The sequence below is a fragment of the Heptranchias perlo genome, chromosome 16, assembly GCF_035084215.1.
Source record: "Heptranchias perlo isolate sHepPer1 chromosome 16, sHepPer1.hap1, whole genome shotgun sequence".
Lineage (NCBI taxonomy): Eukaryota > Metazoa > Chordata > Chondrichthyes > Hexanchiformes > Hexanchidae > Heptranchias > Heptranchias perlo.
Window position 1 is genome coordinate 35,397,915 of NC_090340.1, and position 25,162 is coordinate 35,423,076.

Genomic DNA, 25,162 nt, shown 5'->3' on the forward strand with positions numbered 1-25,162 from the left:
TGGGACATGAACAAGTCTTGACTTAAGCTGCAGACATATCCAATATTCCATCAGTTGTATTTTAAGAGAAAAAAGCTACACAAAAGTGTAATTTTTGCTGTAGTGGGTTTAGAATTTTTTTGAACTGGGAAATGAGCTCCAGTGGTAAAAAATGTATTTTCTTGAGGGGTGGGGGAGAGTCTTGGGGCATGCCTCTCCCAGGAAATGTTGATTTTTGACACTTATTATGATGCACTTTCCAGCATTTTGAAGTGTACTGTGATCAGATTACAAGAACTGCTGCTCCCGGAGTATATTACTATTAACATGATCCTGCGTCTCATGCTGGTCCATTTACAGCAGAAAGTTACTAGTTTATTAGCGCTAAACAGCCTCTTTTTTTGAAGTTTATGTTCTTGAATCTGCTAATCTGATTGTTTTGAAATCTGCTACTGGCCTGTTTTTATTTGTATTATTGTTTGGCTATAGCAGATTGTTTTTGGCATAATGGATAATGATGTTCTATTTGTTTAGTAGTTTTAGCTATTGCCCTGTCATAATAGTTTAGTTTGTAAAGTTAACACTTATCTGTTTGATTTTAGTTAAGTTGCTGGATTTTGTGGAAAACCAGTGCTGCTTCATCAAGATATTATGAATTTAAAGCCAAAATTCTACAGCACTCTTGCATGAATCCCATATGATCCAAATTGAAGCCTTTACCATTTGAGATAACAGGTCAGTTGTATTAACATTAAAATGTTTTTTTTAAATTTAGTTGTATTTTAGCTACTTTAAAATCCATTGAAAATAATAACATTAATGGTTTAATGAAATCAAAGTTACATAAAAATACATGTTACATGGAGCTAACAGCCAATTTTAGTTGGGAATTTTTAATCTGGTTCTGTCATGGCTCTTGGAGTCTCACCAACTTCCTGGTTTAACCTAGGCTGAGCTCAACCGTAAGGTTTATCCTAGCAATTTCTGGTCAGTGCTGTTGCCAAGTCCTATCAGCTAGATAATGTGCTTTGTACTAGGGGTGAATACCTCAGATGTTTCAGTCTGTTTAAAAGGTTGGTCTTCAATCTCTTGACGTTGTCGATGTGTCACTGTAATATCTAGCCACTGGATAACAATTTGGCACCTTAAGGAACTCTGTTATTCTCAAACTGCTGTGTAATCCAGTGACCCAATACAGCAGTGCCTTGTACATCTCCACAACCCATCATTCCACGTTTCAAACCAATTCACTAATTGGTTTCTACTATTTCATTCATTATTATGAGTTTTATTTTATAGCATATCTACTCTAAAAAGAAGTTATCTTATACCGGTGATATTATCAGGAATGACATCAAGGACCCATGATTGACATTTATATTAAGCGAGTGAACAATGTTATAATACATTTGTAAATTATTCTAGTGTTAAATGTTATATCCAATTGGAATGTGCTATGCGTTTTCTATTTAGTACTGGTATTGTACACTTGTATAAAACCTTACCTGTGATTGGTTATAAAAATATTACACATAAATCTACATGTAAAGAAAAGATCTGAAGATTTATCGAGCCCTACCTCAGATATCCAATATGATCCACCCTTGCGTAGGAACCCCGGGAGCTGATTAATGCCTTGCAAACCATCTTGTCTGCATATTAGCAGAAAGATAACTCACAAAGTATTGTGGGTGGATTTTAAAGGCTCCTGAACATGTGCTACCATGTGAGTAGCACAAACAGAGGGCCAAAACAATGACTGCTCACTCAGAAAGTGAACGGTTAGCAACCATGAACCACGTTTTGTGTTGTCTGCAAATTTTGATATTGTGCCCCCTGTACCCGAGTCACATTCATTTTTATTTTTATATTCTTTGGTATCTACTTATTATCATGAACTTCTTAGGTACTTCTTCCTGGTTCCAATTTGCCATCGGACACCTAAAGAGAGCATCCAGATATTGCATCACCCACAAGATTAAAGATTTTCAGACTTATTTGAGAAGAGAATGTTCTGGAAAATGGAATAATGTATTTGAACACATAATTAATCTTTACTAAAGGGGTACACACAGTTCCTTCATGGCAGGTTAGAATAGATGCTAATGTAGCACAGTTTTTTGCCATTGCCAGTTAGATCTTTCCAGTTTGTAACATTACCATTTGGTTAATGATTATATTCATTTAATTTACCAAGTGGAAATCATTTCACAATAGAATGATTTCATAAGGAACAAATACTAATAACAAATATGTGTACTGTGAGTGATCTTGGTTTGTACCTCCAGGGAAAGGGAATTTTGCATTAAAATTGCTGGCCTCAATATGGGGGCCTAATCCCTGCAAACAGATTAGAGGGTGAAAGTGCTGAAGGAGACATTGTTGCTGCCGCTAGAGTTGCTTTACTTTATAGTCCAGGCCAACAAAGCACTGCAGTGTTTGCATTCAGCTCACGTGCCTGGGCTCCTCTTACATTCACTGTAAATTAGAAAACTTTCAATGTAAAATTTTCCATTGTGGGAAGTTGTATATTTGATGAACCCATGAAAGGAGCGGAAAATGGAATGAGTGCTATTTTTTTTTAAATTGATAAACATGATTTTTTTTAAGAGGATCTCAGCTAGTAATTCTAACTGCTTGTTTTTGTTGCAAAAGTGAACGTAAGTGGGTGTGAAGTTGTGAAAACCTTATGTTAATGATATGCAAAGTAACTGTCAGATTGGAGTTTGTGTGTGGCTTCTGGAAAATTAAACACTTGCAGCTGTCTGATTTTGATTTGTTTTTGAACAAGCCACAAAACTATTATCTCTTACTGATCAGGAAGTGTTGGTCCTAATTAACATATAATGGGTTCCCTGGGATAAGCGATTTAAAGGACTGGCTCATTGAGCCATTGCACTATATTAAAGCAAGAGAATTACTATTAGCAAACCCATGAACTCAACATCAAATTTCAATGGTGGATACAGTAAATAAGAATTTGTTTTTTCATTTTGAATTTTTTTATCGCCAATTATCTCCCCAAATATTCAGCTTGCAGCCTGCAGCAAGGGCACCATATGTCGGAAGCTGGCATCACTATCAGAAGCCTGAGTGTAATATAAAAGCATCTTAATTTATCAGAGGCCAGGGATTAAATCTGGGATCTTACTTGACTTTACAGCTGAGTTAATCATGGACAAACTCACCGAGCCCTCGTGGGAGCTGTGAGTTGCAGTGGGTGTTCTTAACAACAGTTGGAAACCTGAAACATTTAAATTTGGTGTTGGAACAGCTAGCCTTTCTTCTCCCCTGGTTGAGTTAATAAGCAGTTTGTATGTTTTTCAATTGCTTTCAAGAAATTATTAAGATCAACTACATAGAAACATATTAAAACCCAGACTAAAACCAATTAAAAAATCATAAAAAGAAATTAACAACCAGGGATACTTCAATAGACTGCAAATTCCTAACAGGAAGGAAATAGTTATTTAAGGAAAATGATCTACTTCCACAATATTAATAATTTGGCAGCTTCCTAGTTAGTTCAGTAGAATTAAGATTAGTTTTGAGAATGTCAAAACCAGCAAAGATGTTAATCCACACCACAAGTGATAATATTACTTGGTAAATAATGTAGATAATCTAGTGATTGACCAGCACCTAATGCAAAAATAGATAAATTGTACAATATTTAAATGAACATGTCTCAGTTCTCCAAAGTAACGCGGATTAGTGATACCAAAACTGAAAATGATTAAAAGCTGCAGTGTTTCACATTTACAATTTTCTGAATAAGTAGAACTAAAGACACTTATGTTTCATTTAATCTTATAACTACTAATTCTGAAAATATCAAATGTTTTGCAATAGATATCAAAATTAGGAATGCCTAATGTACTCGCGTCATGGATCCGTTCTCTTCACACATTCCAAACCCAAAGGTGGACTCAGGTTTCAGCACTCTGTACGAAAACTCTCCAGTGGCTGGGGTCATACCTAGCACAAAGGAAGATGGTAGTGGTTGTTGGAGTCCAATCATCTCAGCCCCAGGACATTGCTGCAGGAGTTCCTCAGGGCAGTGTCCTAGGCCTAACCATCTTCAGCTGCTTCATCAATGACCTTCCCTCCATCATAAGGTCAGAAATGGGGATGTTCGCTGATGACTGCACTTTGTTCAGCTCCATTCGCAACCCCTCAAATAATGAAGCAGTCCATGCCCGCGTGCAGCAAGACCTGGACAACATCTAGGCTTGGGCTGATAAGTGGCAAGTAAGATTCACGCCAGACAAGTGCCAGGCAATGACCATCTCCAACAAGACAGAGTCTAACCACCTCCCCTTGACATTTAACGGCATTACCATTGCCGAATCCCCCACCATCAACATCCTGAGGGTCACCATTGACCAGAAACTTAACTGGACCAGCCATATAAATAGTGTGGCTACAAGAGCAAGTCAGAGGCTGGGTATTCTGCGGCGAGTGACTCACCTCCTGACTCCCCAAAGCCTTTCCACCATCTACAAGGCACAAGTCAGGAGTGTGATGGAATACTCTCCACTTGCCTGGATGAGTGCAGCTCCAACAACACTCAAGAAGCTCGACACCATCCAGGACAAAGCAGCCTGCTTGATTGGCACCCCATCCACCACCCTAAACATTCACTCCCTTCACCACCGGTGCACAGTGGCTGCAGTGTGTACCATCCACAGGATGCACTGCAGCAACTCACCAAGGCTTCTTCGACAGCACCTCCCAAACCTGCGACCTCTACCACCTAGAAGGACATGAGCAGCAGAGAACGTTCACCACACGGACTGCAGCAGTTCAAGAAGGCGGCTCACCACCACCTTCTCAAGGGCAATTAGGGATGGGCAATAAATGCCGGCCTCGCCAGCGACGCCCACATCCCATGAACGAATAAAAAAAACACACGTTCCTTATCTCAATCAGCATGAAATGTCACCTGGAAGATATATTTGTGACATGGGACCATCACAGCTTTTTAAAAAACATTTTTGCTCAGAAAACCACATTAGAAAGAAAAGAAGGACTAGCACTTATTTTCTTCGAAACTTTTCAATGCTTCATATACAATATAAATTCAATGACTGTATTTACATTGGTATACTGAAGTCATTTATTTATGACAAGATTCCACAAAGAAAGAGATCAATAACAAGCTCATTTTTTTTTGGTGGCACTGATTGTGGGATGAATATTTTCTGGAACACTGAGAAAATTCCCAGCTCTTCCTTGAATGAAACTTTTTATGTCTACCTGAAAAAAGAAAGAACGAATTGCGTTTTTATAGTGCCTTTCATAATCTCGGTACATCCCAAAGTGCTTTACAACCAATGAAGTACTTTTGAAATGTAGTCACTATTGTAATGTAGGGAAAAGCGGCAGCCAGTATGTGCACAGCAAGGTCCACGAAAATCAGTTAATTAAATGACCAGCTAATCTGTTTTAGGTGTTGGTTGAGGGATTAATGTTGGCCAGGACACAGGAGAATTCCCCTGTTTTTCTTCATATAGTGCTGTGGGATCTTTTACATTCACCTGAGAGGGCATATGGAGCCTCTGTTTAATGTTTCATCGGAATCATGAAGTTCTCCTCCACACAGAGTGTGACTGACATACGGAATGGACTCCCAGGTAGAGGAGGGGAGAAGCAAACCCTGGGATCATTTAACGACAAACTGGCACCTCCGACGGCACCTCTGACAGTGCAGCGCTCCCTCAGTACTGTACTGTAGTGTCAACCCAGATTATGTGTTCAAGTCTCTGGAGTGGAACTTGAACCTACAACCTTCTGACTCAACCTGAGCCACTGGGCAAATGGTTCCTCGGTTTAATATTTCAGCTGAACAATGCCAACCCTGAAAATGGAGCTGGAACTGGAACCCACAACCTCAACTCAGATCAAAGCTAAAAAAGTACTCGTGCTCTTTTTTAAAGTAAATTTTTGTTCTTATCAAAACGAGGTATGGGTGGGGAAGATGCCAAGTGTAGCACAGCCTGCTCTTCATCCAGTAACATGCCCCAGCCCCAAGTACAACACCATACCCGAGTGGCATTTTCCCCATACACCTGTCAGAGTAATATTGCTAACAGGTTCTATTGCCATCTAGTAACTGGTTTGAGTACATCCAAACTCATTTCACACTCTTAAAACTAGTGAGCAAGGAGACTTTCATCTCAACATTCTGGTTTGCATTTGAACCCAGATCCCATAGGTGACGGGCAAATGTCTAGCCAACTGCATCATCCAATTTCTCTCTAACCTGATGCTTTAAACCAAGTTTCTTTTCCTGGTCAAGAAGAATTTATCACTCACTGATCCTTCTAGTGACATTGGTAGAGATCTGGCGGTCTGTTATTTCGGAGCAGCATGGTGCGTTGCACAGGGAAAGGATAAAATGCTCTCTTTAACTACATAAATATGAGCTGATTGTTGGCACCATTTATATCAATATTCAAGATCAAGTCAATTAAAATATTTATAACATTTTAAAGGATATTTTCTCCTCTTTTCCCTGTTTTTTGCAGAGTCGCGCTGGCCCATGTATCTCATGGCTAAGAGATAGAGGGGGAGGGGGAGTTTTGATTGTGCGATGGTGTAAAACGGGCGATAGGGAATCGGCAGCTCGTTTTACATCTCTCCCAATTTTTATTTCTATTGACATTAAATGGAAATAACAATCGGGAGAGATGTAAAACTGAGAGATGTAAATTGGGCTGCCGATTCGTTATCACCCGGTTCACACCATCGCACAAAGTCAGAATTACCTACGGGGAGTCGATCTGCTCCAAGCCAATGGTTAATACCTCAGCAAGAGAGTCCAATGGAGACTCCATATTTGATTTAGGACTGAGATGAGGAGGAATTTCTTCACTCAGACGGTCATGAATATTTGGAATTCTCTACCCCAGAGGGCTGTGGATGCTCAGTCGTTGAGTATATTCAAGAATTAGATTGATAGATTTTTGGATTCTAAGAGAATCAAGGGATATGAGGATTGGGTGGGAAAGTGGAGTTGAGGTCAAAGATCAGCCATGATCTTATTGAATGGCAGAGCAGGCTCGAGGGGCCGTATGGCCTACTCCTGCTCCTATTCTTATGTTCTTATGTTCTTTTCCTTCCTCTGGGTGGCAATATATAGCCTTTGCTCAGCATGTCCCTGCATAGAGTGTGAGGCTGTGAACTCAGCATTGCTTTAGTACGTGGCGCTGTACACTGGAGTACAAAAGACCTCACACAAGCTCAATCTCCTATTCGTATCCTGAAATATCCTCTCAATATTATAACAAGTGGTGTGTTGAAGTGCCTCCACATTGCTTTGGTTACAATATATTGAAATGTTCACAAAATACTTAAAAATGTAAATCTCTGGCCTCGATCAAATGAAAATTTGTTCATCATTTTTCATCACATCTCAGAGCTCCCCAAGTTTAGCTGAATATGTATTAATTTGTGTGTATTTATATTACATATTTGCTGTGTGCAGCCCATTGAAAGCAGCAGCTCGATGCAGAGCAATGAGAGCTCCTGGGAGCAAGGAAACATTTTATAAATATTCTCAGCCAGTCAGAACCCTTCTCATGTCCCGAACAATTTAATATGGATTATTAATAGTTTTTGTTGCATGGCTTAATAATAGTAATAACAATGTTTCCCTTTTAGTAATGCATTTGTCAAATTCCTGTTTTATAGCACAATGCTGGCTAACTTTTCTCAGTATTATTTCAGTGGAGTTGAAATATTCCCATTGTTTAGTTTCCTTTATTGAGCTGAAATTAGACAGTATCTCTAACAGTGGTTAATCGTAAATGTTCAGCCTTAAAGAAGGGATTGCTTGAGAGAGGCCTCGAAAAGGGGAGACAGAAACACAAAAAAGGAGAATGAATGTAAGCAGCACTACTTACTGTTGTGACCGATTCCCGATTAGCAAGGGAGTCAAAGGTAGACGGGAAAGTAGGGTTGAGGTCACAATCAGATCAGCCATGATTTTATCAAATGGCAGAGAAGGCTCGAAGGGCCGAGTGGCCTACACATGCTCTTAATTCGTATATTCGTATGATTGTTCTGTCTTTAACATACAAATTAATCAAATATATGACCATGTAACAAGGTTATATCAAATTTATTATGAAATGTAAACACAATTGTATTCCCCTTGCTCCCATCCTCCTACCCAGCAAAGGTGACTGCAAACCACAATAATGTTATTAAATCTGGTGAAGTAATGGGAACTTAGGCTAAGGAAACAAACCTTTTACTAGAGCCAAGAGCTATTTGAGCAAAGTGCCAAGATGATTGATATTGCACAGCATCTTGATTATTAATAACCTGTGATGTTTTAAAATGTCATACCACTGGAAAATGGCATTTGTTGTACCTCTTATTAAGGGATGGACTTTGATCACTGAAGCGCTGTAATGCGTCTTGGTGAAGCAATATATTCAAATTTAATTGAGAGAGTGGGAGTGAGATAGTGGGCAGTAACATATTAATTTACAGCAGAACTACATCCTCACTTAGTACAAAATACAATGCATCTTTCCTATTAATGAATCCAGTTTGGCAGTTACGTTGGTGATAATAAGTGGTCTTACAGAAGAACAAAACACAAAACTCTTCATATATTAAAAAGAAGAGAAGTCAGGAGATGAAAAAAATCAAACAATAAAAGGAAACAGTGATGCATAACAGGAAGATTGACTTAAGTTACTATATTTATAGCACAGAACTGTTTTAGAAAGGTACATGTGAGATTTTGACTTCCTGGTGGTAAATCCCACTTCTCTTCCTCCACCCAGTTTAGAGTAACAGCTGTAGAAGTGGTCGGGTAAGGTCACTACCAGTATGATTGCTCCAAACACCCCAATACCACGTGTTTTTTTTAAATAACTGGGCAAATGCAAGCCATGGTGCAGATAATTACTGATTTCACTTTTGCCATTGCCACAAAAAGAGAAATGAGCAAGAAAATGAGATATCTGTAGGACAAGGAAATTAGGTGTTTTATTTTATTCCCCTTTCTCTCCTAAAGCTCATCTAAGTGTATAGTTTCATGGGTGCTAGTTCTCCTGTGGTACTTCTCGAAAGTGGCCAGTCTTTACATCTGAATCCAGACAGTTACTGTCGACAGACTAATTCTATCACTTGGTCCATCATAGCCGAGCCTGATTCTGCCCTTGACCGATGTCCTCATATGAACATTTTCCAGCAGGCGTCACTTGCTAGTGATTGAGGACAGAAACCCGGCTAATTATTTCACCTCCTTAGCCCAAGGACAGTGACGCCAATTGTAGTATCCCCACTGCTGCCCCAGCTGAGATCAGCTACCTCAGTATAAGGCGGCAGGGGGAGGGGGCACGGCAGGATTTATATACCTGGCACAGTACCATAACATGCTGTGCACTTACAAATTGAGCCAGTGGGGAAAACAATATGTGCTTCTATTCAGATTACAGGATGTGGTGCAGAACCAGTCATTTTTTACACAATTGAAGAAAAAGATCTTTGACTCTTGGTGAACATGGTTTGCTGATATAAACACTTTATTATGATTATTTTCCAGGACTGTACTTAACTTGAACTCTGCAGCAGCACATGTTGAAACATATCCCTCATGTTCACTATGCTGGAGTGATCACTGTCCTTTCATTCACACAAGAAGCATACGGATGAGGAAGGCCATTTGGCCCATCTTAATTCTTCATCCAGGACAATCCTACACTCCCTCCCCCACTACAACTGCAACATCCAATTGTTTCTTAAATGATTCCAGGACTTTTGTCTCCACCACGCTGCCTAGTAGTCAATTCCAAGTATTGATTACTGTCTGGGTGAAGAAGAGTTTCCTGATATCAATTCTAATATTATCTGTTACTAGTTTGACCAAGGTGCCACCTGCCCTCTCAGTTGGACATAAAAGATCACATGGCATTATTTGACGAAGAGCAGGGGAGTTCTCACAGTATCCTGGCCAACAGTTATCCCTCAATCAAAATCTAAACAAAACCTGATCATCTGGTCGTTATCTCATTGCTGCTTGTGGGACCTTGTTGTGTGCAAAATTAGCTCTCATATTTCCCTATATTACAACAGTGACTACACTTCAAAAGTATTTAATTGGTTGTAAAGCGCTGTGGGATGTCCTAAGGTCATGAAAGGTGTTATATCAATACAAGATTTTTCTTTTCTTTCTTTGAGCTTGTGTCCTCTTGTCTTATCTCAGAGTTTAATTAACATTAGCTATCCAGATCAATTTTTTTCATAGAATTACATTGTAGGAGGAGGTTCGTGTGGCACATAAACACTGGCCAGTTGGCCAAATGGCCTGTTTCTGTACTGGAGATTCTATGTAATTCTATATAACTTTTTTCCATCCCATATAGTAACTTGTATCTTATGATCACCTCTCAGATGCTTTTTTTCTTGGCTGAAAAGTCCTAGTCTTTTCAGTCTTTCCTCGTAATTCAGACCCCTGACACTGTGGATCAGTTTTATGGCTTTTCTTTGCACAGCCACCAACCCTTGAAGGTCTCCTTTGTTTCTCAGCTTTTTACAGCTGTCATCTTCATTAAGCATTATTTATTAAGTGAAAACTTCATATTTTACTAATAGTAAACATGAAATAACTGAATAGTGTAGGTTAAGTGGTATGTGATCTTATTTATTTTGCTTCTCTTGCTTTAGAAATATTAAAGTGGTCACATTAAAATGTATTTACCCGAAAATAGTTTCAATAAGTCAACAATGCATCTATACATTCCTTACACAAGCATCATGCAATCAAAATGTATGGTGGTTTTATAAAATATATATGTGAATGATCATTTCATAAAATAAATGTACATATTTATGAAATATATATATATATTCATGTTTACACATTCATAAAATATGTATGTAAATATGTACATTCATAAAATATATATCTAAATATGCACATTCATAAAACAAATATGTGAATGTACACTTTCATAAATTATATGTGGGAAAGTACACTTTCATAAACTATATAGGTGAATTTCATAAAATATATATCTGAATATATAAGGATATCCACTTTCATAAACTAAATGTACAAACGTACACTTTCATAAGATATTATTTGATTGTTGACTTTCACAAAATACATATCTGAATATACAGTTTCATAAAATATATGTGAATATCCATTTTAATAAAAAATATGTGAACATGTACACTTTAATAAAACATATTTGTGAATTTCCATGTTCATAAAATAAATGTGGGAATGCACAGTTTCATAAAATAAATTAGTTAAGATCCATTTTTGTGAAATATATGTGTGAAAATGTGCACTGTAATAAAATAAATGTGTGCATCTACAGTTTCATAAAGTATATATATGAATGAAAAAGGAAAGAATATACACCGTAAATGAAAAAGAAAGCAAACAGATGAATGTGTAATCCCCAGCAGATGGTTTACGATCTCAAAAGACTGAAGACGCATCAACCAAAAGAATAATAACATGGTCAGAAGTCTCTTTACCTAACCCTGGTCCTCTTGAGTTCTAAATCTAGACCCTGTGATGCTCAAGCAAAAATCTCTCTCCAAACCACCTCGCTCAGACAAAAACTCATCCCCCCTCCCCGATGAGGCAAAATTCCACCTCAGTGAACCAGTACCCCGTCCCCACTGAGGTTAAAATCAGGTACCAGAACCACAACCCCGTGAGGGGGCAAAAATCCACCTCCGTTTCCCATCTCCTCCCGTCACTGTGGCAGAAATCCATCTCACATTGCCTCCACCTTGCTGAGGCAAAAATCCTTCTCTGTCTCCTCTACAATGAAGCAAAAATTGCTCTCTTGCACACAAATCCTTTTCCCTACCCTCCCATCCCTCTCTCTGCTTTTCTCCCACTCCCTCCACTTCCATTCTTCCCTCCTCTCCCTTTTCTCTCCCCTCCTGTCTCCTTCCCTCTCTTCTTCCCTCTCCTCTCCCTCCTTTCCCTCCCCTCCTCCCCTCTTCCCTACCCTCCCCCTCTCATATGCTCCCCTTCCCCTCCTCCACTTCCCCCTTTCCACTCGCTCATCCTCTTCCCTCCTCCCTTCTCTCTTCTCCCTCTTCTCTCTACCTTCTCTCCTCTCCCCTCATCCCATCCCCAGCCCCCTTCCAAACCTCTCCCTCTCCACCCTCCCTTTCATCTTTTCCCCTTTTGTGTTCTCCCTCCCCCTGCCATCTGCCTCCTCACCCCTTCTCTGTCTTGGTTCAATTATCCTGCCACCCTCTAACCCTGCTTGACCTGGAAAGGTCCTTTGGTCTTGGGAGATCAACAAGTAAAATATATATATATGTGAATATCCATTTTCATAAAATAAATGTGGGAATGACCTCTTTCATATATTATATATAGAAATATACACCTAAATTTAAAAGGACCTCAAAATATCTGTGTGAATGTACTTTCTTGATAATCAAGTAAAATAATAGAAGTGATGAAAAATGAATGCTAAAAAATTTCTTTTCTGTGGTATTTGTTGTATGTGTCATTTTAAACCCCTGAAATAAGCCTTGTGGTACATGATTCAGTAAATTTGAGGAAGCATACCTCTTTCATGGTAGGGATAAGTGGATACAATTTATTTTTGCAACTGGCAATGACAGGATAATCCCTTTACAAGCTACAAGTTGCTGCAAGATCTCCTAATGTGCTGCCCACAGACACGGGGTCCGCTTATACGATGACACCAGTTCGACCTCTCCGCTACCCCTTCCAACCCTTCTACTGCCTCTGTGTTATGAAACTGCTTATCTGATATCCATTCTTGAATGTGATTTTATTTCTTCCATCTAAACATTAGGAAAATGAAAATCATTATCCTCACCACACACCCCCCACCACCACCCTGCACAAACTCTGCATCCTTGTTATCAACTAAATCCCCCTCCCTGGAGACTGTCAGGATGAACTAGACTGTTCGCAACCTTGCTTCTGCCCCTACTTCAGCCTATTTGTTGGACAAACCCTCATTCATACCTTTGTCACCTTCAGAGTCAATTACTCCAATACTCTCCTGGCCGGTCTCCCATTCTCCACCTTCCATAAACTTCAACTCATCCAAAATTCTGCTGCCTGTATCCTATGCCACACTGCCTCTTTCACTCCTGTCCTTGCTGACCTACACTGGGTTCTCAAATTTATGTTTCTCAATCCTGAATTTAAATCACTCCATGACTTTGTCTCTCCATATCTGTTTTTTTTTATTTGTTCATGGGATGTGGGCGTCAGTGGCGAGGCCAGCATTTATTGCCCATCCCTAATTGCCCTTGAGAACCTCCTTCACCCTTACAACCCTCACCCCCATCCCCGAACTCTCCATTTCTCTGACTCCAGCTTCTTGTGTATCCCCAACCCCTTTTGCTCCACTATTGCCAGCCATGATTTTAGCTGCCTAGGCATCACACTGTAGTTTCTCCTAAACTCCTCTGCCTCTCCACCTCCCTCTCCTCCTTTAAGAGTCTTCTTTGACCAAGCTTTTGGTCACCCCTTCTAATCTTTCCTTTTTTGGATCGGGGTCTTTTTTTCCCTTATACCTTTATGAGCATCTTAGAATGTATATCTACATTAAAGGCGCTCTATAAATGCAAGTGTGTTGTAGTTGTAAGGATTGCCTACTGTTTCGGAATGCATTTTGTTTGTTCATTTTCAGACCACTAGGTGGTGCATGTTGTATTAGTAAACCTTGGACAATGGTGGGAATGGAAGGGATAAATCTCACATTGTCCAATTAAAGAAAAAGAGAAAGATAGGAAAGAACAGACAGTTTAATGGACACACTAAATATGTGGTTTATCAGCTTTAAATACCTTTGATTCATAAGGACTTATTTTGTACCAGGTAACTAGAAGTTTCATGATATTTTATCAATTTAAGTTTCTTCTCTCAATTGCATTATTTGAAATCTGTACAAATTATGAGAAATGCAGTGAAGGCGAGATTCAATATAATCATTGCAGAACATTATAAAGGAATTAAAATGCAATTATCTACAATATTAGGCTACTAATAATGAATGAATGGGGATTTGCAGGAATATTCTTACAAAGAGTAGGTTTGGGAATATTTGCAATGGTTATTGCTGTCATTAATTACTTTTACAAACTAGATAATAATATCTATTTCACTTTTCACAACAAAAGTTAAAAATGTGCAGAATTTGGGCTTTGACTTGGTATCTTCTTCAGACTCACCCCTTTGGTCCTATTTCAAATGTCCACAAGTGAAGGGGGAAATGCTGTAGTTGTGTCTTTAGGAACGCAGTGCCACTTGATGGTATTTGTGCTAGAATATATTTTTACTGGAGGCATAATAACCTTATGTGAAAGACTGAATGCTCTGACAACAATACCTTACCATTACACTACTGTAGAAAATGATGTAAGTTCTATTTTGTTTTGACGACTCATTGTGCTTGAGCCTGTGCCAATGTTAGCTCTTGAACACTGGAGTTATCAACTCTGATATAAAATCATAGGCTTTTGTTATATCAGAAAAGTATAATTGGAATGTGATTAATTATCTATTTCCTTAAAAGGGATAAATTACATCCAAGCCAATTGTACATTTCTAATAATACCCACAAACTGGCCCTTTTTTCAGTGAAGAAATTAAATATTATTTTTAACCGACAGTGAGTGAAAACTTCAACATGTCGTAGAACAATCTTCATGACCAATTTTGTGTTCTCGGTAAGTGGCTTCACAGACCTGTATGCCACCTGGTTCTGAATACAGCAAAGCTGTGATCAGAAAACATGACAAAGTTACTTATCATTTGGTGGTTTGTTTTCATTCTGATGTAAGACAGCATACTTTGCAATGCTGCTGAGATCAAATGTTGGACAAGTACCAAGTTGCTTTAACTGACACTGTGTAACTACGATGTACTATATATAAGGTCATGTTTTAAGGACATTTTCCATTCTGCCTATTTTAAGAATCTGTATTGGAAAGTAAAACAAAAGGCCAATTGTGACATGTGTTGCCTTAGAATAAAACAGGAAGGTTCCAGCAGGTAAAAATGCAAAGCGTGGTCAAAAAATAGGTAGCATGTGCAAATACATGTTGAACATATGCACAAACAAACAAACACACTGCTGTTTCTTCATAAGATGTCAGTCTGTGCCAGACACCGATAATACTGAAAGGGTTCCATGATATCAGAGAACATGCCAACAAGAGGTTTAGTTATAAATATAAATTGTTGGCAGTGTGTGTTTGCTTTATAAAATGAGGGTATCGTTGTTTATATGGAAACATTTTTACAATCCAGAGCCTGGATTTCTTCAGATTGGCATTCATAATCTATGTATTTATAGTGAACCTTTTGGATTTTATAGGGATGATTTTGCCCCTAGTGTGGAGCCTCGCCTGCTGAACTACATATCAGGAAATCACAGGTGCGCTCCCCACATTTTTCTGTGCACTTATTGTAATGCGCTCCCAGCTAGTGAGGCTCCTCACCAGGTGTGCACATTCTTAAAATCAACCATTATATCTTAATAAAAGTTAATAGAAAGAAAAGCGGAATCAGCAGATCTATAACTCCATAATCAGAAAAATAACGCCTCAGAATAGAGATCTTGCCTCATATCTACTCAAACGACTTGAGTTACCTGCTAGCCAATCTAAATTGTATATCTGGTGCTAACTTGTATATGTAATGCAGTTCAATGATAAAAGATGAATCACACATAGAATTACATAGAAATTACAACATGGAAACAAGGCTATTTGGCCCAACCAGTCTGTGTTGGTGTTTATCCTCTAGGTAAGCAGTCATCCTAATCCTATGTGCCCGTCCTATTCCCAATTCCCTTTATTCGCTTTTCCTTCAACCATATAACAAGTCATGATATGATATAGTTCTAAAACAATTGTAAAATACAAACTTATACGAAATTGAAAAGAGAGAATTCATGTGCAATAATCTCAGATACATTTTCTCCATTTTTCTCATCTCTTCTGAAGGCAATTACAGGCATCAGCAGCCTTTCAGTCCCTCATCCAAGTGACAGTTCTTTGCATATAACTGCCATGGGCTATTCACCCAATGAGGCCATCTCAACCAAGCCTAATGTTGTTTCCACTTGACGTTAAAAAAAAAACACACACACAGCACACACACACGTGCACTCACACACACAGCACATGTGCGCGCGCACACACGCATTCCAGCTTGAATCTCCAGATAGCTATCTGATGAAGGTCCACACCTGACACATTAACTTGTCTGTCCTCCACGGATGATGACTGACCTGCTGAGTGTTACCAGGAATATGAACCTGGCTGACTTTTCTTCTCCCAAGGCCGGAGATTCTGAGGTCATTTATAGCGTTCCGACTGCCAAGTGGCTGAAATCACATAATTTAGGACAGATCAGGGATAGAAACCTGACCTTTCTGATCTATGTGATTAGTGGTGCATTTATGCACTGAGCCATGGGGGTTGGGGGAGGAAGATATCGCTCAGGCTGATTTTAATAAAGCCTAGGCTTAAATAGGAAATGCTTCACTTTTCACAAACTTCCTTCCAAATTCCAAAATAAATTTCACTATAATACAGATAAAAATACACAACATAAATAAAATAATTTTCTACAAGTTGATAATATTGCTGAGCTTTGTAAAGGACCAGCACTTTTACAATGCTCAGCACATACATGTTTAGAAGCAGGTAAGATTTCACTTCACAATGATGTCAGAATGAACAAAACACTTGTAATCTTATTTGAAGTAAATATGTGCACACAAATAAAAAATACATAAATAGGATTTACTAAATAAATACAATTTTTTTTACTTATTAGGGCTGAATTGGCAGGAAGCAAGACAGATTGTCAGCTTTTCACTGTTAATAAATTGCTCACACACCAGCCTTTATAACTAGCTGCACCTTGGGAAACCCAAATATTTTTGAAATAACAGTTTTAGGTACACGTAGTCATTGAAAATTTAGTAAATGATCATGGTCCCTGTGTTTTCTAAGATCTATATTTGAAGTTAAAATGGAAATTAATTTATGAAACACACGCAAAACACCATAGCATATTGCACATTACCGTGACGTGTATGCAAACAAATTGTCAAAGAATACATCACAAAACATAATATTACACATCCAGGATGAAAGGTCCAGCAGCTTATCACAAGAATTGCAATAGCTCGATGAATTACAACAAAATACAAGGTCCTCTTTTACAATTTGTCCAGGAATTTGAAATCCCAGACTTGTGATTATAGTGGGAATTAAACATACAGGGCTAGAATTTACCCCTGTTGATGCAGCATGAAATTGTTCTATGTTATGCGCTCTCATCCATGCTGCAGACTAGTTACTGGGGGTATTTTTTCCTCTGGGTTGTAAGTTTAACAAAAAGTTTTTGTGAGTAAATGTGGGCACGCCTGGTAGAACACGGCGATGAGCTTTCTGTCCAATATTAGTGTCATTATGAGCCTTGATCCCATCCTAAAATGAGTATAAGGAAATTAATGGGGAAAATATTACTTGTTAAGGATTATTACAGTCTTGTTAAAGGCCTATGCTGAGGAAATGGTGCTGAATTGCATAGGGTGAGGAAGGAAGTGAATCAACTCTGAATGCACATTCAGAACAGGGATTGGTTATACAAAGAGGGAATTTCAAAAGTATGAGCATAGCTAGTACTTATTTAAAAATAATCTAGTATAGTCCAATAACAAAAAACAATATTATAGGTAATTCTGCTGTGTTTTCAAAAATGTAACTATAGAAACAAAATTATATAAATATGCAATGCAGTTTTTACAGGCCCAACATATTTTTTTCATTCTCAGGATGTGGGCATCACTGGCAAGGCCAGCATTTATTGCCCATCCCTAGTTGCCCTTGGTAAGGTGGTGGTGGTGGGCCGCCTTCTTGAACCGCTGTAATCTGTGTGGTGAAGGTCCTCCCACAATGCTATTAGATAGGGAGTTCCATGTTTACCCAGCGACAATGATGGTACAGCGATATATGTCCAAGTCAGGATGGTGTGTGACTTGGAGGGGAACTTGGAGATGATGTTGTTCCCATGCACCTGCTGCCTTTGTCCTTCTAGGTAGTGATGGTCGAGGGTTGGGGAGGTGCTGCCGAAGAGGCCTTGGCAAGTTGCTGCAGTGCATCCTGTAAACAGTACACACTGCAGCCACAGTACGCCGATAATGGAGGGAGTGATTGCTTAAGCCAATGGATGGGGTGCCGATCAAGTGGACTGCTTTGTCCTGGATAATTTCGAACTTCTTGACTGATGTTGGAGCTGTAGTGTAGAGTATTCCATCACCCTCCTGATTTGTGCCTTGTAAGTGGTAAAGAGGCTTTGGAGAGTCAGGAGGTGAGCCACTTGCCACAGAATACCCAGCTTCTGATCTACTCTAGTAGTCAAGGCATTGGTATGGCTGGTCCATTTCAGTTTGTGGTCAATGGTGATCCCCAGAATGTTGATGGTGGGGGACTCGGCGATGGTAATGCCATTAAATGTCATGGGGAGGTGGTTATGCTCTTTCTTGTCGGAGATGCTCATTGCGAATGTTACTTGCCACTTATCAGCCCAAACCTGAATGTTGTCCAGGTCTTGCTGCATGCAGTCATGTACTGTTTCATTACCTGAGGAATTGCGAATGGAGCTGAACACTGTGCAATCATTAGTAAACGATCCCACTTCTGACCTTATGATGAAGGGAAGGTCATTGATGAAGCAGCTGAAGATGCCTAGGACGCTGCCCTGAGGAACTTCTGCAGCAATGTCCTGGGGCTGAGATGATTGGCCTTCAACAACCACTGCTATCTTTTTTTGTGCCAAGTATGGCTCCAGCCCACTGGAGAATTTTCTCCCTAATTCCCGTTGACTTCATTTTTACGAGGGCTCCTTGGTGCTCCTCCTGGCTCCACTTTAAAGTAAGTTTTTTAAGAACAAAATTACCTATTTGTTGGCAACCATTGGTTAGGCCACAGCAAACTCCTGCAAATCTGAGCAAAGCCGGTCCAGCGCCTGTTTTGCTCAGTGCAACGAATTTCTCCAAGGGGTACTTGAAAAGGTGTTAGGCCCCTTATTAACATATTCAAGGAGCCTAACGTATGTTTTAGGCAGCCGCCAGAGCTGCGCAGATCGAGCGTGGGCCGTCGCACTGCTAAATTCGTCATCGTTATGCCCGTTTCACTCCCTTAAAATGGGCGCAATGATGTTCAATTTTTTCCCCACTATTCCCACCAAATTTTATACCTTTTTAGCACAGCAGACTCTAATAGCCATTAGATGTGTTGCTAGGTGATTTACTCATTTTTCAGATCATTGGGCCGAATGACCTATTTCTGTGCTGTAGTTTGTATATAATTCTATGGAATTTACTACTTACTGAAGATATAATTAAGCGCGCTGAGTTCCAGCTGAAGAAATTATTTATGTCCAAAGGTGTAATATTAAATACTGATTCTGCTGTACATTGTCACATCTCAGAACATATCATGGTGATTCTTGCAATGTGCCCACTGTTGACATTAAGCAGTATGCTCTTGAGTTTAATTACTTTGCTGTAGCTATAATTATCATTGAAGATAGAAGTCTGGAAGCTATCAGATGGTTTTCTTCTGCCCATTATGTTCAAACTTATTTCTTCTGTCAAAAGGCCACCTGTTTCGTTTCTCTCTGATTAATGATGTACACAGTAGTGGATGTTCCTCCAGTAAATGTACAACATCAACAGACTGCACAGTGTCCCTAGTGTCATCTTCTCTATACTTGTATTTGGGCGGGACAAACACAGTATCAATGTCACTATTGCACCTTGTGTGTTTTTATTTTTATTTGTTTAGAGTTTCCCTTTGTGTTCCCCACTGTTGTCTTGACAGCAATCTAAGCCAATGTTCTGTGCAATGTCCCTGGCTTCTGGGAAAGCAGGTTGGTCCAAGTTGTCATGAATGTTGCTTTGTGATTGGCTGACAAACAGTGATACTGGTCCTGCCAATTTTACCACCAAATAGTCAAGATAATGAGTGAGAAACGTCAAGTTTGAATGAGAGTTGAAGCGGGGATTCAGTTCTCTCAATGGAGTCATAGTTCTTCCCAGCTGAAGCTAGCAGGACACCTGAGTCTGCAGTGCTTACTGCCAAAAAGCCTCTATTTTAAATAGGCCAGCATATTATAAGAGAGTAAAACTCATATTAGTCTGTTTGGAGCCTCCTTAAAAACAACAATTTAATACTATTTCCCCAATTTTGCTCTAATTCTCACCTGAAGGCACTAATATTTGTTGGGATATGAAGGGAATTTTACCCATTAGTTTGCATTGGTGATATATATTCAAACTCAGCATGAGGGGTTGGAAAATCCAGGTGGGAAATCATTGCTCGAAGAAGTGCACCAGAAGTGTGCTGCCCCTTACTTTCCAGCAGGGCTGCTGTGCTGATGACGGTGGAGGTTTGTAAACATTAGGGTGAGCAATGCAAATGGGGGTTGCACTTCCATTCCCTATATTTTCCACAATTTGCTGCCGTATAAAACACCCACATTCCCAAACTCACTTCTTGGTCTTCAGTACTGAGTTTCTAAAGGACATGTTTAGCTGGTTTCTGAGTAAGTGAGAACTACTATTAATTTTGCGTTATGGTTTGTTTTTGTTGTATTCTGTTTGATGCATTGTTAGTATTCTGCATTTAGAAATATAATTTGTGCATTTTACTTTATTCACTACAGCCATCAAGGGAGTTTCACTGTCAATTGATATGATGGACATTCCTCTCACCTACATGGAGTTGGAGGACACGGAGGAATCCCACAGAAATGAGCAAAGGAAAGTCTACCTGCACCTAAGGGTTGCTGCACAGACCCATCATTACTCAAGTACGTGGGTCCATTGACCTCACCAGAACTAGTTGGGCATGTTGTTTGCCACCTACATTTCATCAGGGAGGCTGCTGCTAGGACTAATGCTGCCAGGAATGATGGGAAGGCTGGCCTAAAGACCACCCGCCTGGTGCAGCAGCACGTCCATTTTTCCAGCAATCAACCAGGGGGTCAGGCGCTGCATCACTCTGTCACTTGCCCACAGAATCTGTTTTCTGCCTCTGCATTGGATTTCCTTGTATTTCAATTTTGCTTGGCTCTTCTTTCCTACCCACCCCCTTCCCCAGCCTTGGAAAGTCTGACAAATAGTTAAAATTAATTTTGTAACTTTATAAAGGCAGAAGCAATATTTGTACCCATATGCAGCCACTTGCCTTTAAGTGTATGTGCCCCTTTACGTTTGACCTGCTGCCAAATTTTGCTTTAGACTAACTCCCTGAATGGTATGGTGGCCTAGAGGTTGTGGTATTGGATTAGTAATTCATGGGCTGTGAGTTCATAATCCCAGCATCGCAAGTTTTGATCTTGAATTCAATAAATTTAATAAATTGTAGCCTAGCACCAGAAAGTGACAATGAAATCTGCTGTTTTGTCGTAAAAACCCAATTGTTTCACTAATGTCCTCTGGAAAGGGAACCTGTCACCCCTACCCGCTCTGGCCTACATGTGACTCCAGCTCCACACCATGTGGTTGACTCTTAATATCCTCAGGGTTACCAGGGATGGGCAACATATACTGCCTTGCCAATGTTGTCCACATCTCAAGGATACATTTTTTTTAAAAGGCCAAGTTTTGAAATTAGCTCACTACAGAAAATTGAAGGCAAAGAGCTTATTGTGCTTTGGCTGGCTTTGTGCCAGTAGCTGGGCAGAATAGCCTAAACCTAGCCTAGAGTGGAAGATCAGCCCTCATGGTTCCATAGGTGCCAATGTTTGTCTAACAGATTTTTTGAACTGGGAGAAGACTGGATTTACAATATTATCATCCTGCTGTACTATAATTAAAAAATATTGTGAAAATGATCTATCGTGTTTTGGTAAATATGCTCTATGTAATATGCAATCTATGCAATTCCATATCTATAAATTAGGATTACACTTATATCAGTTACCCGATGCAGTCTCCTGAAGCTCCTATATCACTACCAACTTATATCTGCTAATTTTCTCCCCTCTTGTAGGCACTGATTCTTACTTGGTTATGGGTTCGCAGGCTCTTGTAGCCCTCTGGTACCTATCTTCAAGTGACCACTCTGCATGTGTGAGCTTTGGCAGTGAATGTTGGAAGTCTATCTGACTATGGAGGGCGCCACAGTTGAATGTGCATCTGTGTCACTGCAAGAATGTACAGTGGAGCAAATTCCTGTCAATTTGAGCTGTCTGACAATTCTTCATGGCAATTTTTTTTAAAGTAGCTGTCAAAATGAAACAAGTCAGATAGCTAAGATTTTCATAAGTAAATCTCTTATTAGAATCTGTCAAATAAACAGCACAGTAATAAGAATATTTGGCAACATTTGAAACAGTTTGTGTAACATGAATACCAAAATATAACAGCAACATCCTAGTGTTGGAAATTAACAGACTGTTTACGGCGTCAAGAGTGCTTAAACTTTGCCAGTCTGCGGTGTGTTTGAAGTTTTCCACTAGTAACAGAGAGCAGATAATTAATATTTTCTTTGTTTTTGCCAGGCTGAATTTTCACTGCCATTTATTTTTGTACTTCTTAATCTTTTGTATTTGAAACAGGGATTATTAAGTTGAATTGATTAAACACAGCTGGTTTGGTGAATAACATGTGAATCATTCTTATTCTTCATAAAATGCTGTCAAGCCAGCTTTGGGAGCTGCAACTGTAAAAATCGGACGTGTTCTTCCAGGAACGGCAGGTTAGTTTGTTATAGCTAAAGATTATGTGTATGCTTAAACTTGTCAATGCATGCCCCCAAAAATGAACAATTTCTGTATTAGCTGTTGCCAGAGTCTTACTGGCTGTGCTGTCAAGCCCGATCTGAAAGCAGCTCCCTATTTTCCCATTGAGACATCCCTACTGCAATGATATTGTTGACACATTGGTTGTACTATATATATATAAAGGTATTAGATCACACATAGCTTCTGGTTTATATTTCTCCCCCTCCACCACCAGCCATCCTGAAATGTGCCCTGCCTGCAATGCAGTGTATTATGTTTGCTTGCTCATGTTTTGTGATCTTATATTCCTTGGAGGACACTGAGGCCCCAATATTTACAGCAAGACGGGGAGAGTGCAGGGGAAAAGGACCAAAGAACCCGCGGAGGCCGGGACCATGGAGGTCCTGCTGAACTTAACGACAGGACCTCATTATCATTTTTGTCTTCCATTTCCCACCTGGCAGCCGGCCAAATTGACAGCCTGGCCGGCCAGCGGCCGAGAGGGATTGTCAGCGGCAGGAGGCCACAACTGGGGATCCTTGGGGATGGTCCCCGACAATCAAGAGGGGGGAAGGTCGGCGATCATGACTTGTGGGGGGAGTGGGATCAGCTGTGATCGGCTGGAGGGAGAGAAAGGCAATCAGGCCTGGGGTGAGGGGAGGTCGGCGATCGTAGCAGTGGGGAGAGAGAAAGGCCGCGATTGGCAGAGAGGAGGCCGAAGGCTTCCTTGAGGGGCCGGTCAGAGCACTCCTGCTCCTCCTGGCCCACAAGGAGTGCTGGAAAAGGCTGTTACCTTGTGGAACCGGCAGCTCCCATCTCATTTCACTGCCGGGTTTCCACGGCGGGACACACACACGCCACAAAGTCAGCTGCCATAAAAATGTCAACGGGCGCGCGCGCAGCGGGTTAGGGTCATATTTCCCGGTTTTTCATTTTTAACTCAACCCCACTTTCTCCTGCCCATTGTGGGGTGGTTAACATCAAGGCATGATGGTTCATGCCTTGGTATTGCTTAGAGTTGAAGCTGATGTCCTGGATTTAAAAGTGAATGGAGTTTATATATATTTTATTGAAAATTTTTGTCTGTGTCTTTTTCCCCTGGACTTTATACCCTGAATGCTGACTGTGAGAGCAGGCTGGTAACTTTGGCCATCTTTGTGGCTGCTGCTAGTGGCCAGTTTGAAGGAGATGCAACCTAGTGTAGTCCCCCTCTTGCTGCTGATTTTTAGTATTTTGTGTTGGAACTGGTCTCACCTCAGCTCTGTGCTATGACTCACTTAGCAACTGCAATTTGCTATCTGGGGGCAGTGAGAATATGGTCGTCAATCAAGATGGTATTTGATTTATACTTGGATTCTTGAATCTGATTTTCCCACCATCAACACTTTTATAGAATGTGCTAACTCATGAATGAGATACAGTTCCACAGTCACCACTGCCCTGTAACACCTTGCCCATGGCCAATCTCACGTTTGAGTCTCGACAAGCTATTTTATCATGGGGACATCACATCCAAGCCCAAATCTATCCTCATCCAATTCACAAACATGCACCATTTTTCCACAGGGATCATAATGATTAACAGCCTAAATCTTAGATGAATTTTCTCACCCTGAACTATGGATGTGAGGCCAAAAGTACCGCTCCCATTACTGCCCCAAGTGAGAACAGCTAACCCAGCATAGATGGGGATTGAATTTAGGATTTTCCTGGTCTGTATGGCCCAGTCACAATTGAGCCATTGTGGGAGCTTGAGTCAGATTTCAATTGCAGTTAAGGGCTTTGTTGATTTAAATAGAATGACCTTACAGTTAGACAAAATTGGGACAATTATATAATGCCTAAAATTGTCTCAAATACAACTGTTTTAGCTGCAAAAAATTAAAGATTACTTATCAGGTTAGACAATGGCATTGCCAATATCTGCCACAATGAAAGGGACCTGGCCTCCTTGTGGACAATGGAATTTAGCAGATAATTGAGAGTCTCCTAATTTAGTCTAACACACATGGGACAGCAAAACCCTTGATGGGAATGAAGAAAAATGCAATACAAATAACACAAATTAATTTAATTTTTCTTAGCGTGTTGGGTATATTTATGACAGACAAAAGGAGGTTGGTGTTGCTGGACTTGCAATGTGTAAGGCTTTGTTCTGCAAAAATTCTAGTGGATAGTCAGAAAGATGGATAATTAGGGCACATATAATGGATATTTGACTTTATATGAATTTCTTGAATGTTAACTCCCCAGAATGTATTTTTGAGATCTGATTTTAAAATAATGATGCAGAGAAACTGAGAGAAAAGAGGCTAAAGAAAATGATGCTTGGAGGAATAAATCCCACTGAAAATAGTGAAAGTGTCTAAAATGTGAGGGAGAAATGTA

The 25,162-nt window shown here is 39.9% G+C and overlaps 1 long non-coding RNA gene across 1 annotated transcript; it reads left to right on the forward strand.

The window, feature by feature from the left end:
• Nucleotides 1–538: 538 nt before the first annotated feature.
• Nucleotides 539–22,246, forward strand: LOC137333324 (uncharacterized). Its single transcript, XR_010965858.1, has 3 exons — nt 539–714; nt 20,711–20,857; nt 22,042–22,246. It is a non-coding gene; the product is annotated as an uncharacterized lncRNA (long non-coding RNA).
• Nucleotides 22,247–25,162: the final 2,916 nt, after the last annotated feature.